Here is a 13,562-nt window from a genome sequence, read left to right on the forward strand (position 1 = left end):
GTATAGAGTATTATATGGGTCCCATTATTATGTATGGAGCATTATATGGGGCCCATTATTCTATATGGAGCATTATACGAGGCCCATTATTCTGTATGGGGCAATATATGGGGTCCAATATTCTGTATGGAGCATAATATGAGGTCCAATATTCAGTATGAGGCAATATATGAGGTCCATTGTGCTGTATGGGGCATTATATTGGGGCTATTATTGGGTATGGAGCATTATATGGGTTCCATTATTCTGTATGGAGCATTATATTGGGCCCATTATTCCGTATGGTGCATTATGTGGGTCCCATTATTCTGTTTGGAGCATTATATGGGGCCCATTATTCGATTTGGAGCATTATATGAGTCCCATTATTGTGCATGGAGAAATATAATAGGTTCTTTATTCTGTATGGAGCATTATACGGGACCCATTATTCTATATGGAGCATTATACGAGGCCCATTATTCTGTATGGAGCATTATATGGGTCCAATTATTCTGTTTGAAGCATTATATGGGTTATAATATTCTGTATGGAGCTTTATATTGGGCCTATTATTCTGTATGAAGCATTATACGAGGCCCATTATTCTGTATGGAGCATTATATGGGTCCAATTATTCTGTTTGAAGCATTATATGGGTTCCAATATTCTGTATGGAGCTTTATATTGGGCCCATTATTCAGTATGGAGCATTATATGGATTCCATTATTCTGTATGGAGCATTACATTGGGCCCATTATTCTGTTTGAAGCATTATATGGGGTTCATTATTTTGCATGGAGAATTATATGGTGCCCATTATTCTGTATGGGGCATTCCATGGGTCCCATTATTCCATATGGAGCATTACATGAGCCCCATTATTCTGTATGGAGCAATATATGGGATTTTTTATTCTGTATGGAGCATTTTACAGGGCACGTTATTCTGTATGGAGCATTATATGAGGCCCATTATTCTGTATGGAACAATATATAGGGTCCATTCTTCTGTATGGAGCATTATATGGGGTCCATAGTACTGTATGGGGCATTATATGGGGCCCACTAATCGGTATGGATCATTATATGGGTTCCATTATTCTGTATCGAGCTTTATATTGGACCAATTATCCTGTATGAAGCATTATATGGGTCCATTATTCTGTTTGTAGCATTATATGGGGCCCGATATTCTATATGGAGCATTATATGAGGGCCATTATTCTGTATGGGGCAATATATGGGGTTCTTTAATCTGCATAGAGCATTATATGGGGTACATTGTACTATATGGGGTATTATATGGGGCCCATTCTTCGGCATGGAGCATTAAATGGGTTCCATTATTCAGTATGGAGCTTTATATTTTGCCCATTATTCTGTATGAAGGATTATATGAGGCCCATTATTCTGTAAGGAGCAGTATATGGAACCCATTTTACTTTACGGGGCATTATAATGTGCCCATTATTCGGTATGGAGTATTACATGAGCCCCATTATTCTGTATGAAGCAATATATGGTGTTTTTTATTCTGTTTGGAGTATTATAAGGGGACCATTATTCTATATGGAGCATTATCTGATCCACATTATTCTCTATGGGTTAATATAAGGGTTTCTTTATTCTGTATGAAGCATTATATGGGTTCTTTATTCTGTATGGAGCATTATATGGGGTCTATTATTCTTTATGGAGCATTACATGAGGTCCATTATTCAGTATTGAGCGATATATGGAGTCCATTGTACTGTATGGGTCATTATATGGGGCCTATTATTCAGTATGGAGCATTATATGTGTTGCATTTTTCTATATGGAGCATTATATTTGGTCCATTATTATGTATGGAACAATATATGTTTTTTTTTATTCTGTTTGTAGTATTATATGGGGCCCATTATTCTATATGGAGCATCATACGAGGCCCATTATTCTGTATGGAGAAATATGTGAGCTTCTTTATTCTGTGTGTAGCATTATACGGGGCACATTATTCTATATGGAGCATTATATGAGGCACATTATTCTGTGTTGAGCAATATATGGGTTCCCTTGTACTGCATTATATGGGTTTCATTAATCTGTATGGAGCATTATATTGGGCCCTTTATTCTGTATGGAGCAATATATGGGGTCCATTATTCTGTATGGAGCATTAAATGGGTTCCATTATTCTGTATGGAGCTTTATATGGGTCCATTATTCTGTTTGGAGCATTATGTGGGGCCCATTGCTCTTTATGGAGCATTATATGGGAAACATTATTCTGCATGGAGCAATATATTGGGCCCATTATTCCGTGCGGAGCACTAAATGGATTCCATTATTCTGTATGGACCTTTATATTGGCCCCATTATTCTCTATGAAGCATTATATGGGTCCATTATTCTGTTTGGAGCATTATATGGGACCCATTACTCTATATGGAGCATTATAAAAGACCCATTATTCTGTGTGGAACAATATATGGGATTCTTTATTCTGTATGGATCATTATATGGGGTCAATTATTCTGTATGGAGCATTATACAGTATGAGGTCCATTATTCAGTATGGAGCAATATATGGGGTCCATTTTACAGTATGGGGCATTATATGGGGCCCATTATTCTATATGGGGCATTATCTGAGGCCCATTATTTGTATGGGGCACATATGGGGTTCTTTATTCTGTATGGAGCATTATATGGGGCCCATTATTCGTATAGGGCAATATGTGGGGTCCTTTATTCTGTATGGAGCTTTATATTGGGCCCATTATTCTGTATGAAGCATTATATATTTCCATTATTCTGTTTGGAGCATTATATGGGGCCCATTATTATGTATAGAGCAATATATGGGATCCATTATTCTGTATGCAGCATTATATGGGGCCCATTATTCTGTATGGAGCTTCATATTGGGCCTATTATTCTGTATGAAGCATTATATGGGTTCCATTATTCTGTTTAGAGCATTATATGGGGCCCATTAGTCTGTATAGAGCAACATGTGGGGTCCATTATTCTGTTTGGAGCTTTATATTGGGCCCATTATTCTGTATGAAGCATGATATGTTTCCATTATTCTGTTTGGAGCGTTATATGGGGCCCATTATTCTGTATGGAGCAATATATGGGGTCCATTATTCTGTATAGAGCTTATATTGGGCTTATTATTCTGTATGAAGCATTATGTGAGGTCCGTTATTCTGTATGGAGCAATATATGGGGCACTTTACTCTAAATGGAGCATTATATAAGACCCATTATTATGTATGGAACAATATATGGGGTTCTTTATTCTGTATGGATCATTATATGGGATCAATTATTCTGTAGGGAGCATTATACAGTATGAGGTCCATTATTCAGTATGGAGCAATATATGGGGTCCATTTTACAGTATGGGGCATTATATGGGGCCCATTATTCTATATGGGGCATTATCTGAGGCCCATTATTCTGTATGGGGCAATATATGGGGTTATTTATTCTGTATGGAGCATTATATGGGGTCCATTATTCTGTTTTAAGCATTATATGTGTCCATTATTCTGTTTGGAGCATTATATGGGGCCCATTATTATGTATAGAGCATTATATGGGGGCCATTATTCTGTATGGAGCTTCATGTTGGGCCTATTATTCTGCATGCAGCATTATATGGGTTCCATTATTCTGTTTGGAGCATTATATGGGGCCCATTATTCTGTATAGAGCAACATGTGGTGTCCATTATTCTGTATGGAGCTTTATATTGGGCCCGTTATTCTGTATGAAGTATTATATGTTTCCATTATTCTGTTTGAAGCGTTATATGGGGCCCATTATTCTGTATGGAGCAATATATGGGGTCCATTATTCTGTACAGAGCTTTATATTGGGCTTATCATTCTGTATGAAGCATTATACGAGGTCCATTATTCAGTATGGAGCAATATATGGGGTGCATTGTACTGCCTGGGGCATTATATTGGGCCCATTATTCGGTATGGAGCATTATATGGGTACCATTATTCTGTATGGAGCAATATATTGGGCCTATTATTCCGTGTGGAGCACTAAATGGATTCCATTATTCTGTATGGACCTTTATATTGGCCCCATTATTCTCTATGAAGCATGATATGGGTCCATAATTCTGTTTGGAGCATTATATGGGGCCCATTACTCTATATGGAGCATTATATAAGACGCATTATTCTGTATGGAACAATATATGGGGTTCTTTGTTCTGTATGGAGCATTATATGGGGTTCATAGTACTGTATGGAGAATTATACAGAATGAGGTCCATTATTAAGTATGGAGCAATATATGGGGTCCATTTTACAGTATGGGGCATTATCTGAGGCCAATTATTCTGTATGGGGCAATATTTGGGGTTCTTTACTCTGTATGGAGCATTATATGGGGTCTATTGTACTGTATGGGTCATTATTTGGGTTCCATTGTACTGTATGGGGCAATATATGGGGTCCATTGTACTTTACGGAGCATTATATCGGGCCGATTATTGGGTATGGAGCATTATATGGGTTCAATTTTTGTGTATGGAGCATTATATTGGGCTGATTGTCTGTATGGAGCATTTTATGGGGTTCATTATTCTGTATGGAGCTATATATGGGGCCTATTAATCTATATGGAGCATTACATGAACCCGATTATTCTGTATAGAGCAATATATGGGGTTCTTCATTCTGTATGGAGCAATATATGGGGTCCATCATTCTGTATGGAGCATTATATGAGGTCCACTATTCGGTATTGAGCATTATATGGGTACCATTATTCTGTATGGAGCATTATATTGGGCCCATTATTCCGTGTGTAGCACTAAATTGGTTCCATTATTCTGTATGGACCTATATATTTGCCCCATTATTCTGTATGAAGCCTTATATGGGTCCATTATTCTCTTTGGAGCATTATATGTGGCCCATTACTCTATATACAGCATTATATAAGACCCATTATTCTGTATGGAAAAATATATGGGGATGTTTATTCTGTATGGACCATTCTATGGGGTAAATTATTCTGTATGGAACATTATACAGTATGAGGTCCATTATTCAGAATGGAGCACTATATGGGGTCGATTTCACAGTATGGGGCATTATATGGGGCCCATTATTCTATATGGGGCATTATCTGAGGCCCATTATTCTGTATGGGGCAATATATGGGGTTCTTTATTCTGTATGGAGCATTATATGGGGTCTATTGTACTGTATGGAGCATTATATGAGGTCCATTGTACTGTATGGGGCATTTTAAGGGGTACATTGTACTTTATGGTGCATTGTTTGGGGCCAATAATTCAGTATGGAGCATTATATGGGTTCCATTATTCTGCATAGAGCATTAAATTGGGCCCATTATTCTGTATGGATCATTATATGTGGTCCATTATTCTGTATAGAGCAATATATAGATTCTTTATTCTGTTTGGAGTATTATAGGGGTCAAATTATTCTGTGTGAAGTATTATAGGAGGCCCATTATTCTGTATGTATCAATATATGGGGTCCATTATTCTGAATAGAGCAATATATGCTGTCCATTATTCTGTATGGAGCTTTATATTGGGTCCATTATTCTGTAAGAAGCATTATATGGGTCCATTATTCTTTTTGTAGCATTATATTGTGCCCATTATACTATAAGGAGCATTACATGTGGCCCATTATTCTATATGGGGCAATATATGGGGTTCTTTATTCTGTATGGAGCATTATATGGGGTCCATTATTCTGTATAAAGCATTATATGAGGTCCATTATTCTGTATGGAGCAATATATGGGGTCCATTGTACTTTAAGGGGCATTTTATGGTGCCGATTAATCGGTATGGAGCATTATATGGGTTCCATTATTCTGTATGGAGCAAAATATGTTTTTTTTATTCTGCTTGGAGTATTATAAGGGGCCTATTATTCTATATGGAGCATTATATAAGGCCCATTATTCTGCATGGAACAATATATGGAGTTCTTTATTCTGTATGGAGCATTATACGGTGCCCATTATTCTTTATGAAGCATTATACGAGGCCCAATTTTCTGTATGGAGCATTATATGGGTTCAATTATTCTGTTTGGAGCATTATATGGTTTCCATTATTCTGTATGGAGCTTTATATTGGGCCCATTATTCTGTATGAAGCAATATGTTTCCATTATTCTGTTTGGAGTATTATAGGGGGCACATTATTCTGTATGGAGAACTATAGGAGGCCTATTATTCAGTATGGAACATTATATGTGTTGCATTTTTCTATATGGAGCATTATATTTGGTCCATTATTATGTATGGAACAATATATGTTTTTTTTTATTCTGTTTGTAGTATTATATGGGGCCCATTATTCTATATGGAGCATTATACGAGGCCCATTATTCTGTATGGAGAAATATGTGAGCTTCTTTATTCTGTGTGTAGCATTATACGGGGCACATTATTCTATATGGAGCATTATATGAGGCACATTATTCTGTGTGGAGCAATATATGGGTTCCCTTGTACTGCATTATATGGGTTTCATTAATCTGTATAGAGCATTATATTGGGCCCTTTATTTTGTATGGAGCAATATATGGGGTCCATTATTCTGTATGGAGCATTAAATGGGTTCCATTATTCTGTATGTAGCTTTATATGGGTCCATTATTCTGTTTGAAGCATTATGTGGGGCCCATTGCTCTTTATGGAGTATTATATAAGACCCATTATTCTGTATGGAACAATATATGAGGTTCGTTATTCTGTATTGAGCAATATATGGGGTCCATCATTCTGTATGGAGCATTATATGAGGTCCATTATTCAGAATGAAGCAATATATGGGGTCCATTGTACTGCCTGGGGCATTATGTTGGGCCCATTATTCAGCATGGAGCATTATATGGGAAACATTATTCTGCATGGAGCAATATATTGGGCCCATTATTCCGTGCGGAGCACTAAATGGATTCCATTATTCTGTATGGACCTTTATATTGGCCCCATTATTCTATATGAAGCATTATATGGGTCCATTTTTCTGTTTGGCGCATTATATGGGACCCATTACTCTATATGGAGCATTATAAAAGACCTATTATTCTGTATGGAACAATATATGGGGTTCTTTATTCTGTATGGATCATTATATGGGGTCAATTATTCTGTATCGAGCATTATACAGTATGAGGTCCATTATTCAGTATGGAGCAATATATGGGGTCCATTTTACAGTATGGGGCATTATACGGGGCCCATTATTCTATATGGGGCATTATCTGAGGCCCATTATTTGTATGGGGCAATATATGGGGTTCTTTATTCTGTATGGAGCATTATATGGGGCCCATTATTCGTATAGAGCAATATGTGGGGTCCTTTATTCTGTATGGAGCTTTATATTGGGCCTATTATTCTGTATGAAGCATTATATATTTCCATTATTCTGTTTGGAGCATTATATGGGGCCCATTATTATGTATAGAGCAATATATGGGATCCATTATTCTGTATGGAGCATTATATAGGGCCCATTATTCTGTATGGAGCTTCATATTGGGCCTATTATTCTGTATGAAGCATTATATGGGTTCCATTATTCTGTTTGGAGCATTATATTGGGCCCATTAGTCTGTATAGAGCAACATGTGGGGTCCATTATTCTGTTTGGAGCTTTATATTGGGCCCATTATTCTGTATGAAGCATTATATGTTTCCATTATTCTGTTTGGAGCGTTATATGGGGCCCATTATTCTGTATGGAGCAATATATGGGGTCCATTATTCTGTATAGAGCTTATATTGGGCTTATTATTCTGTATGAAGCATTATATGAGGTCCATTATTCTGTATGGAGCAATATATGGGGCACATTACTCTAAATGGAGCATTATATAAGACCCATTATTATGTAAGGAACAATATATGGGGTTCTTTATTCTGTATGGATCATTATATGGGGTCAATTATTCTGTAGGGAGCATTATACAGTATGAGGTCCATTATTCAGTATGGAGCAATATATGGGGTCCATTTTACAGTATGGGGCATTATATGGGGCCCTTTATTCTATATGGGGCATTATCTGAGGCCCATTATTCTGTATGGGGCAATATATGGGGTTATTTATTCTGTATGGAGCATTATATGGGGCCCATTATTCTGTGTGAAGCATTATATGTTTCCATTATTCTGTTTGGAGCATTATATGGGGCCCATTATTATGTATAGAGCATTATATGGGGGCCATTATTCTGTATGGAGCTTCATGTTGGGCCTATTATTCTGCATGAAGCATTATATGGGTTCCATTATTCTGTTTGGAGCATTATATGGGGCCCATTATTCTGTATAGAGCAACATGTGGTGTCCATTATTCTGTATGGAGCTTTATATTGGGCCCGTTATTCTGTATGAAGTATTATATGTTTCCATTATTCTGTTTGAAGCGTTATATGGGGCCCATTATTCTGTATGGAGCAATATATTGGGTCCATTATTCTGTACAGAGCTTTATATTGGGCTTATCATTCTGTATGAAGCATTATACGAGGTCCATTATTCAGTATGGAGCAATATATGGGGTGCATTGTACTGCCTGGGGCATTATATTGGGCCCATTATTCGGTATGGAGCATTATATGGGTACCATTATTCTGTATGGAGCAATATATTGGGCCTATTATTCCGTGTGGAGCACTAAATGGATTCCATTATTCTGTATGGACCTTTATATTGGCCCCATTATTCTCTATGAAGCATTATATGGGTCCATTATTCTGTTTGGAGCATTATATGGGGCCCATTACTCTATATGGAGCATTATATAAGACGCATTATTCTGTATGGAACAATATATGGGGTTCTTTATTCTGTATGGAGCATTATATGGGGTCCATAGTACTGTATGGAGAATTATACAGAATGAGGTCCATTATTAAGTATGGAGCAATATATGGGGTCCATTTTACAGTATGGGGCATTATCTGAGGCCAATTATTCTGTATGGGGCAATATTTGGGGTTCTTTACTCTGTATGGAGCATTATATGGGGTCTATTGTACTGTATGGGTCATTATTTGGGTTCCATTGTACTGTATGGGGTAATATATGGGGTCCATTGTACTTTAAGGAGCATTATATCGGGCCGATTATTCGGTATGGAGGATTATATGGGTTCAATTTTTGTGTATGGAGCATTATATTGGGCTGATTGTCTGTATGGAGCATTTTATGGGGTTCATTATTCTGTATGGAGCTATATATGGGGCCTATTAATCTATATGGAGCATTACATGAACCCGATTATTCTGTATAGAGCAATATACGGGGTTCTTCATTCTGTATGGAGCAATATATGGGGTCCATCATTCTGTATGGAGCATTATATGAGGTCCATTATTCGGTATTGAGCATTATATGGGTACCATTATTCTGTATGGAGCATAATATTGGGCCCATTATTCCGTGTGTAGCACTAAATTGGTTCCATTATTCTGTATGGACCTATATATTTGCCCCATTATTCTGTATGAAGCCTTATATGGGTCCATTATTCTCTTTGGAGCATTATATGGGGCCCATTACTCTATATACAGCATTATATAAGACCCATTATTCTGTATGGAACAATATATGGTTTTTTTTATTCTGTATGGAGCATTATATGGGGTAAATTATTCTGTATGGAACATTATACAGTATGAGGTCAATTATTCAGAATGGAGCACTATATGGGGTCGATTTCACAGTATGGGGCATTATATGGGGCCCATTATTCTATATGGGGCATTATCTGAGGCCCATTATTCTGTATGGGGCAATATATGGGGTTCTTTATTCTGTATAGAGCATTATATGGGGTCTATTGTACTGTATGGAGCATTATATGAGGTCCATTGTACTGTATGGGGCATTATAAGGGGTACATTGTACTTTATGGTGCATTATTTGGGGCAAATAATTCAGTGTGGAGCATTATATGGGTTCTATTATTCTGCATAGAGCATTAAATTGGGCCCATTATTCTGTATGGATCATTATATGGGGTCCATTATTCTGTATAGAGCAACATATAGGGTTCTTTATTCTGTTTGGAGTATTATAGGGGTCAAATTATTCTGTGTGAAGGATTATAGGAGGCCCATTATTCTGTATGTATCAATATATGGGGTCCATTATTCTGAATAGAGCAATATATGGGGTCCATTATTCTGTATGGAGCTTTATATTGGGTCCATTATTCTGTAAGAAGCACTATATGGGTCCATTATTCTTTTTGTAGCATTATATTGTGCCCATTATACTATATGGAGCATTATATGTGGCCCATTATTCTGTATGGGGCAATATATGGGGTTCTTTATTCTGTATGGAGCATTATATGGGGTCCATTATTCTGTATAAAGCATTATATGGGGTCCATTATTCTGTAAGGAGCAATATATGGGGTCCATTGTACTTTAAGGGGCATTTTATGGTGCCGATCAATCGGTATGGAGCATTATATGGGTTCCATTATTCTGTATGGAGCAAAATATGTTTTTTTTATTCTGTTTGGAGTATTATAAGGGGCCTATTATTCTATATGGAGCATTATATGAGGCCCATTATTCTTCATGGAACAATATATGGAGTTCTTTATTCTGTATGGAGCATTATACGGTGCCCATTATTCTTTATGAAGCATTATACGAGGCCCAATTTTCTGCATGGAGGATTATATGGGTTCAATTATTCTGTTTGGAGCATTATATGGTTTCCATTATTCTGTATGGAGCTTTATATTGGGCCCATTATTCTGTATGAAGCAATATGTTTCCATTATTCTGTTTGGAGTATTATAGGGGGCACATTATTCTATATGGAGCATTATAGGAGGCCCATTATTCTGTATGGAGCATTATATGGGTCCAATTATTCTGTTTGGAGCATTATATGGGTTCCATTATTCTGTATGGAGCTTTATATTGGGCCCATTATTCTGTATGAAGCAATATGTTTCCATTATTCTGTTTGGAGTATTATAGGGGGCAGATTATTCTGTATGGAGCATTATATAGGCCCATTATTCTGTATGGAGCATTATATGGGTCCAATTATTCTGTTTGGAGCATTATATGGGTTCCATTATTCTGTATGGAGCTTTATATTGGGCCTATTATTCTGTATGAAGCATTATATGGGTCCATTTTTCTTTTTAGAGTATTATATTGTGCCCATTATTCTTAATGGAGCATTATGTGAGGCCTGTTATTCTATATGGGGCAATATATGGGGTTCTTTAATCTGTATGGAGCATTATATGGGGTCCATTATTCTGTATGAAGCATTAAATGAGGTCCATTATTCTGTATGGAGCATTATATCGGGTCCATTGTACTGTATGGGACATTATATTGGGCCCATAATGCTGTATGGAGCAATATATGTTTTTTTTATTCTGTTTGGAGTATTATACTGGGCCAATTATTCTATATGGAGCATTATATGAAGCCCATTATTCTATATGGAACAGTATATGGAATTCTTTATTCTTTATGAAGCATTATATGCTGTTCATTATTCTGTATGGAGCATTATATGGGCCCAATTATTCTGTTTGGAGCAATATGTGGGGTCCATTATTCTGTATGGAGCTTTATATTTGGCCCATTATTCTGTATGAAGCATTATATGTTTCCATTATTCTGTTTAGAGCATTATATGGGGCCCATTATTATGTATAGAGCAATATATGGAATCCATTATTCTGTATGGAGCATTATATGGGGCCCATTATTCTATATGGAGTTTTATATTGGGCCTATTATTCTGTATGAAGCATTATATGGGTTCCATTATTCTGTTTGGAGCATTATATGGGGCCCATTATTCTGTATAGAGCAATATGTGGGGTCCATTATTCTGTATGGAGCTTTATATTGGGCCCATTATTCTGTATGAAGCATTATATGTTTCCATTATTCTGTTTGGAGCATTAAATGGGGCCCATTATTATGTATAGAGCAATATATGGGGTCCATTATTCTGTTTGGAGCATTATATGGGGCCCATTATTCTGTATAGAGCAATATGTGGGGTCCATTATTCTGTATTGAGCTTTATATTGGGCCCATTATTCTGTATGAAGCATTATATGAGGTCCATTATTCTGTATGGAGCAATATATGAGGTCTATTGTTATTTACGGGGCATTATATGGCGCCATTATTCGGTATGGAGCATTATATGGGTTCCATTATTCTGTAGGGAACATTATATTGGTCCCATTGTTCTGTATGGAGCAGTATATGGGGTTCTTTATTCTGTTTAGAGAATTAAAGGGGGCACATTATTTTGTATGGAGGATTATAGGAGGCCCATTATTCTGCATGGAGCAATATATGGGGTCCATTGTTCTGTATGGAGCATTATGTTGGGTCCATTGTACTGTATGAGACATTATTTTGGGCCCATAAATCGGCATGGAGCATTAAATGCATTTTATTATTTTGTAGGAGCATAATAAGGGTCCCATTATTCTGTATGAAGCATTATATGTTTCCATTATTCTGTTTGGAGCATTATATGAGGCCCCCCATTATTCTGTATAGAGCAATATATGGGGTTCTTTAATCTGTATGGAGCATTATATGGGGTCCATTATTCTGTGTGAAGCATTAAATGAGTTCCTTTATTCTGTATGGAGCAATATGTGTTTCCATTATTCTGTTTGGAGTATTATAGGGGGCACAATTTTCTGTGTGTAATATTAATAGGAGGCCCATTATTCTGTATAGAGCATTATATGGGTCCAATTATTCTGTTTGGAGCATTGTATGGGTTCCATTATTCTGTTTGGAGCTTTATATTGGGCCTATTATTCTGTATGAAGCATTATATGAGGTCCATTATTCTGTATGGAGCAATATATAAGGTCCATTGTAATTTACGAGGCATTATATGCGTCCCATTATTCGGTATGGAGCATTATATTGGTTCCATTATTCTTTAGGGAACATATATTGGGCCCATTATTGTGTATAAGCAATATATGGGGTTCTTTATTCTGTTTGGAGTATTATAGGGGCCACATTATTCTGTATGGAGGTTTATAGGAGGCCCATTATCCTGTATGGAGCAATATATGGGATCCATTATTCTGTATAGAGCAATTTATGGGGTCCATTATTCTGTAAGGAGCTTTATATTGGGTCCATTATTCTGTAAGAAACATTATATGGGTCCATTATTCTTTTTGGAGCATTATATTGTGCCCATCATTGTATATGGAGCATTATATGAGGCCCATTATTCTGTATGGGGTAATATATGGGGTTCTTTATTCTATATGGAGCATTATATGGGATCCATTATTTTGTATGAAACATTATTTGAGGTCCATTATTCTCTATGGAGCAATTTATGGGGTCCATTGTAATTTACGGGGCATTATATGGTGCCCATTATTCGGTATGGAGCATTATATGGGCTCAATTTTTCAGTATGGAACATTATATTGGGCCCATTATGCTTTATGGAGCGATATATGATTTTTTTTAATTCTGTTTGGAGTATTTTAAGGGGCCTATTATTCTATATGG

Source organism: Phyllobates terribilis, unplaced genomic scaffold, assembly GCF_046119375.1.
Source record: "Phyllobates terribilis strain yellow unplaced genomic scaffold, ASM4611937v1 Scaffold_3__8_contigs__length_932513732, whole genome shotgun sequence".
Classification (NCBI taxonomy): Eukaryota; Metazoa; Chordata; class Amphibia; order Anura; family Dendrobatidae; genus Phyllobates; species Phyllobates terribilis.